This window comes from Cebus imitator, unplaced genomic scaffold, assembly GCF_001604975.1.
Source record: "Cebus imitator isolate Cc_AM_T3 unplaced genomic scaffold, Cebus_imitator-1.0 Scaffold706, whole genome shotgun sequence".
In the NCBI taxonomy this organism is placed as follows: Eukaryota; Metazoa; Chordata; class Mammalia; order Primates; family Cebidae; genus Cebus; species Cebus imitator.
This window is the reverse complement of record NW_016108021.1, coordinates 142,949-149,440: the sequence shown is the minus strand read 5'-3', so window position 1 is coordinate 149,440 and position 6,492 is coordinate 142,949. Positions and strand designations below refer to the sequence as shown.

General features: G+C 51.3%; 1 protein-coding gene across 7 annotated transcripts in view; it reads right to left on the bottom strand.

The window, feature by feature from the left end:
• Nucleotides 1–6,492, bottom strand: part of APBA2 (amyloid beta precursor protein binding family A member 2) — a 212,391-nt gene that overhangs the window by 99,923 nt on the left and 105,976 nt on the right. For 4 of the 7 annotated variants that reach the window (XM_017518824.2, XM_017518827.2, XM_017518825.2 and 1 more), the window contains exon 3: nt 2,613–2,666. The exons of 1 other annotated variant lie outside the window; for it this stretch is intronic. The gene's annotated coding sequence lies outside the window, so the exon portion shown is untranslated. Of the gene's footprint in view, nt 1–2,612; nt 2,667–2,772; nt 2,895–4,278; nt 4,281–4,621; nt 4,634–6,492 lie in introns of those variants that run through there. 2 more of the 7 variants (XM_037735017.1, XM_037735018.1) reach the window with 2 other exon arrangements.

The window sequence follows — 6,492 nt, the reverse complement described above, 5'->3', positions numbered from 1 at the left end:
GGAGGAGGAGGAGGAGGAGGAGGAGGAGGAGGAGAGGAGAGCCTCAAACTTTTCCTATAAGTGGAAGCACATTCACAAATTATCCTATGAAAAGACATCAGGCACACCAAGGATATTAGTATTCTGAAGCTACAGAATGATTCCATTTGCAGTAGAAAAATAAATAAACCCAGGCCCTTTCTTCTCTTTACAGATCTCACAGAGACTATTCTGGCATAATTGGCATTTAAAAATATCCATCTCCTTGCTGCCTTTCTGACTGAGAAAGAATATGCTTTTCTGCTGGGAAGCTGCAGAGAACTGTGATGAGTATATTCACTTACATGATAGGCCTGTTACACTGCAGATGGGTGAGAGCAATCGGGAAGAGAGCCCAGCACCTTGTCTACTGCAATTGATTTTGATTGTCTAATAGTATGTCAGGATACATAAAAATTCCAGTAGGTCTTTTCTAGGCTCAGAAGCAAAAAATACCTTATACCTTAGAGTCATAAATAGAACCACCTTATGACTCTCTCAGAATGTAATGACAACCCAGGTTCCATATGGAAAATGTCAAGAAGCCAGTTTCTCAGCGGACAGTTTCTAGAGGGTGGATGGGCTGAGGCAGCTGCTTAACCCTGGGCTCCCAGAAGACTGGAATTTCACGGAATCGTGAGCTGTGTCCCCATAAGAAACATCTCCCTTCATAAGCTGTCCTTACTGCTGGTGACAATCAAAATCTCCAGCACTTTCAGGGCTGAGAGTGGATGATGCATGTGATGTCATAACGGCTGAAGCATGCTTACAATGCTTAGGTAGAAAGTTAAACAGAGCAAGAATGGCCTTCTGAGAGCATAAAAGTATATTCACAAACTCTGAAAACTGACAACTCAGAAGTTCAGTAAACACTCCAGCTTATATCCAGATCCATTAAGAATCACACAGCTAGCCGGGCGTGGTGGCTCACGCCTGTAATCTCAGCACTTTGGGAGGCAGGCACATTACCCGAGGTCAGGAGTTCAAGGCCAGTCTGACCAACATGGAGAAACCCCGTCTCTACTACAAATACAAAAACTTAGCCGGTCATAGTGGCGCATGCCTGTAGTCCCAGCTACTTGGGAGGCTGAGGCAGGAGAATCACTTGAACCTGGGAGGCGGAGTTTGCGGTGAGTTAAGATCGCGAGAAAAAAAAAAATCACGTAGCTCCTCTACATTTCATCCTGTTTCATTGATGAGGGCTGACTGACCTACATCTCTTAAATGCCTTGTGAATGTGCCCCTCCACAGAAAGCCACCATGGAATTCACCCAGGACATTTGTGACAAGAATGCTCCCCAACTGGAAGCAAGGGAATTCCAACCTCGCACACGGAACGGGGATGGTGAGTGGCTACCACAACGTGGGGAAGATTGCAGGGCAGAAAGTGAAATCCATAAAGCCTGCTGCTTCACAAGTAATGGCTCTCTAGGTTGCTTCAAATAGCCAGACCTATGGCCTTGTGCTGCCCTGGAGCAAACACCATGATTCTGAACCTGAGTCTTGACACTCCAGAATCCCATCCTCATGGCTGCTGGTCTTCATCCATCCCCTCACAACTGGCACAGAGCTTCCCCACTGGGACACACAAAGTGTTCCTCACCTTGGGAGGGGAGGAGGTCCCAAGGCCACTGGTGCCTTGCCTGTGACACTCTAAAGTGCCACCCTGTCCCAGTCTACCACATGCTCCTTCCCAAGGATATATAAGAACCCCCAGAATCCATCAGAAGCTCAAGGCTGCCCTGGGCATCAGGATGCAAACACCATCCTGATGTTTGCATCAAACACCAGCTCTGCTTCTTCAGCTCCAGCAACTCTGCCCTCTGCTCCTCAATCTCCAAACACGCCCCACCCTATACACCAGCTTCCCTGCGACCAAGCCGTCCTGTGTGTCTCTGGCCACAGAAGAGGGCCAATTCACGTGCAGCACAGAACCTGCCCCTTGCAAGCCTCCCACGTGTGGAGCAGTCACTGGCACCAGGCCCTGCTCCTGCCAGTCCTGCAGGGCAAGGGCAAGGCAGATGCTGGCCATGGGGTGGCGCAAGGGGGACAACAGTACTGCCACGCTCCATCCCTGGAAGCTGAGGAGGCCTCTTTTTATCAAAGTCAGATTTCTTCTGCTCGGCTTCCTGGTATCTCACAAAGCCTGGCTACTTCTCAAGTAGACCACCCATTCCCCACAGGGGACAGCAGAAGGCTGGAGTGCTGCCTATTGTTGCAGATATACATGTGTCTACTTTCGCTGTAACTAGGGACCTAGGTAGGGGTGACACTAACCAGTGACTGAGTCTGGTGAGGACCGTGGTTTACAGAAAGACCAGGGTGATGAGGAGGGGACCGACGAGGAGCGCTTGTCCTGCTGTTGTCATTGGCTGGCGGGCAAGTCGGTTCCAGGCAAGGTGAGGGTCGGCAGCGTCCCCAGCATCCGTCCACTCCCCAGCTTCACACTCCCCGACTCCCTCACACAGGATCCCAGAAAACAAAGAACTGTGGCAGCTGCCAGTAGCAAAGCGTTTTCCCTCCAGCAAAACGTCCACTCCACACCCGGCAAAAGCAAAACCTCACTCCGTGCAATGCTGCCTCGGATTTCTTACCGAAAATGAGTGGTTTGGTAACGTCCCAAAAAATCTCCCAGTGATCCAATCTTTCTGGAATAAAGAAAACAGAGGACATTACTTTCGTTTCAGCAATGAAACAGGTGCCTACACAGAGCTCCTTCAAGGATAAAAATGTAAATATGAGGCTTTGACTCACCTGTAAAAGTGCATACATTATAATTCTAATGAGATGATCAGAAATTACCCTAAACAAATAATTAAAATGTTTCTCTAGCCATTCATCGCATAATTATTGCCTTAAGAACAACGTGTTGGGCAAATAAAGCGACGGCTTATGTACCGTTCTGAAAGGAGAGACTCCGAATTTTAATGAGGTTCCTCAAAGCCCTCATGAATATGTATTCTCCCACAACAAAGCTTGACCCCAAGCAGAGCTAGTGCTTCATGACACTTTCAGACTGTGGAGGGTGTGCATATGGAGGTGGGCGGGGAGTGGAGAGTGATGAAAATGAAGGGGGGAAGAAGGACCCCCGCTCCCTTCCAGTGCCCAGGGTCTCAGCCCACCTTCTCCTGGGCGAGATGGTTTCATGAAAAACATGAGAAAGAGGCCACCAGGTCTCAGACTTCCCCGAACAGAGGAAGCTCTGCACAGAAGGCTGAAGAGGAAGCTACTGCCAGCAGACTCAGGGGCTTCAAGGCCAGGCCTTTGGGTTGGATCAGAAATTCAGGGCAAGGGCATTAGAAGGCTACAGGCAGGAAGCCAGGGGTGGAACAGGAGGAGGGGCATTCATTTGTCTGCAACATCACATCTGAATTCCACTTCTCCCTCCATGTTGCCTACAGACAAAGTTACAAAGGGCTTTCTGTGTTCCTTTCAAAAAGGACAGCAATACAGCCTCCTCCCAGGGACATCAGCTGTTGGGCTGGGCCAGGCTGGGAGCCCTTCACATATTGCTGCACGGCTGGACAGTGCACCTGCAATGTGGTCCTGGGGGCTGCAGTCATAGGGGACAGCCTTGTCCGCTAGGGAAGGAAATAGGACACAGGCAGACAGTGGCTTCAACTTCATCACAAAGGTTTAGTCTGCACGCAGCGTCTTCACTTTGCTAACAAAGCGGCCAGTGGCTCTCACTTCCCAGGCAGACACTCCTAGCAGAGGGTTATAATTACGGAATTTCCTCCACCCAGAATGGCCCAGTGCAGCCACCTCTGGTCCCCATGTAAAGGACATGACCTGACATCTCTGAGGAGGCTGAAGATGTTTCCGTGTTGAACAGGGTACCATCAAGAGAACTGCAGAGTAACCCGCTTGCCTATGCTCTGGGGACACTGGCCGTTTGCATCATTGTTCCATTTCTTTCCCAGGGTACGGTGCTTATATGGCCGTTCAGGGCCTGTTCTGTGAGGCAACATGGTGATTCACAGATCCCGGCCCTTCGCAAGGAGGCCTCTTTATCACACCCAAAGTGAGCACCACATAAAGCATGTCGATCACACACGCTTCCCACAGAGGAGTCAGCGTGGGCTGCCTGCTTCCTGCGTGAACATCAGCAAGCCCTTTGCACCATCTCCATCAGTTTCACCGTGTATAAAACTGCACAGTAAGAAGGACTTCAAAGGTGGCTGGGAAGGTGAAGTGCAAGGAAACCTCTAGAATGTTGCCTGGAAGCACATTAGCATCGAATAGTATTCCCTTCCTCACTCCTAAGCTCACTATCTGTGGTCTTCCAAAATAAGTAATTTCTGGGTGAGTGCATGAGCTAAAGGTTAGTCCAGCAGCAAGAGCCCCACACTGGGAGTCCGAGGATGTGACTTCAATTTCTCACTCAGTTACAGTTAGCTCTGGGACCCCAAGCAGATCAGTGGGAAAGGCCCGCCAGCCCCTGTCAGCTCCAAGTACCCCAAACCCCAGCTCTGGGCGGCCGTAACTTGACCAAGAAGCATGGCAGGGAAGAGCAGAGTGGCCCAAGCTCACCAGCACGAACCCAAATTCTCCCCAGAAGCCCACCATGTACTCCCTGCCCCTCCCGGCCCATCTGGCCCACAGAATCCCCTGCACCACCCCAATCTACCATAGGCCTGGGGAGGTCCCTGTCTGCCCTGGAGTCCAGCTTTTCCCACTTGCTCCTGGCCCAGAAGCACCTTGGGAAACCCGGAGCCTATCTCAGGATGGCTTCCCAGCCCTGGGAGGCTGGCCCACCGCCTCCTTCCTGGAGTCTGCAAGTCTCCAGAAAGGCCAGAGCTCTTCCATCTGCATCCCCAGCAGCCCCACAGGCTTCACACTGACTCCCGACAAAGGCACAGAATCATTGCACCGCCAGGAGCAACAGCAGCACCGCACCTTATGTAAGGCCTTTCCATAAGAGGAAGCAGCCACGTCTCCACTCCATTTAGAACGGGTTTGGAGTGTCTATTTATAGGCATCACACACTCAGCCGTCGCCGAGGGTGGAGGAATCAGGCCTCTGGGTCCCTGTCCACCATCCTCATTTGCATTCTTTTCATGTTTCTCTTCTCCCATTTCCCGGCAGCATCTTCGCTCAAAAGCCAAGTCACCTACCACTTGGACCCAGCACCACTTTTCATTTTCTCCAGAGAAAAACATTCCGTTTCTTTTCCATGCAGGAGCGCCCTGTCCTCGCCCTCTCCAGGGCCCCTGGCTTGCATTCGCTAAAGCACGGCTGCGTGACTGGAGTGACCTCAAAGGGGAGTCACAGAGGGCTCTCCTCAAAGTCATGCCCAGCAAGGTCACAAGAGCCAGGAAGGCCCTGGGGGCAGCTGGCTGTGAGTCACCACTGGCCCAGGCACATGTGGGGGGTGGGCTCTGTCCCAGCGGCCAGAGGAACACAGAGGATGAAACGCTGCCTGGAAACCCCTAGCTTCTCCCCATGCCTGGCCGTTCCTGCATCCGCCAAGCACATCACTCTGTCCTCTTCCTGCCCCTCCAGGGACAGGACCAGGCCACTTCCCCAGTCCCCCTTGGCCACTTATGATCAGATACAAAGGCCGGGGCCTGCTCTTCTCTGTTTCTGAAACAATTGAATCCTTCTCAATCTTCAGATTATAAATTAAGTACACAGGTCTCTCCATGAGGTCAAAACACTCTGCTCTCCACGTCTGTCCATTCACAGGCCTTTATTTTTGTTTGGAGGCTTCGGAGCTGGCTTATTCTGCAGCCCTGAATCCCAGAGGGACGCACAAAGGAGCCCCCTCCTTCTCCAGGGTACAGGGCCTCCTTGAGCCCCCACCCCTGGGAGCCAGTTCAGAAGGACAGAGGCAGGCCTTGCCGAGAGCCCAGAACCCACAGCAGAACTCGGCCACAGAGAACATGTCCAGTACACAGCCCTCAGATACCCAACTTCAAACACCACGCACGAGGTTCACTTCTCTCATGAATATTTTGCTGAGGCTGTTGGCATTTGGTTTCAGAACTAATTAATTTTCTCACAGGATACCACTTCAGCTGCCATCACAGGTTCTGTATTATTCGATGTGCAAATTTCTGGCCGTAAATTGGACTTGTGATCTAGCAAAGCCTTTGAAATGCCACGTTTCCAGGGACTCTGGAGTGAGCAGAAATACTAAATATTCCTTAAAGAAGACGATTCATATATTTCCTGATTACCTTTGATTATTATGTCACAGGAGTAGGTGGGGAGGGGGGGTCCTAGATCCAGAAGCGATCCTCAGGGCCCCAAGGTGACCCAAATGGTTGAGGAGGGAGCCAGAGAGAGGAAGCCACTTAGATTAAGAGAAACTTCACAGACCCCCAGTAGGGCAGCTCACGTGAGCATCCCCTCCAAAGCAGGGGACACCGGCCCTGGAGCCAGGCAGGCACACCGGTGGAGGAATGGGTGAAGGAACCCATCTCCCTAAGCATTTTATTTCCTTTTTTCTTTTCTTTTTTTTTTTTTTTT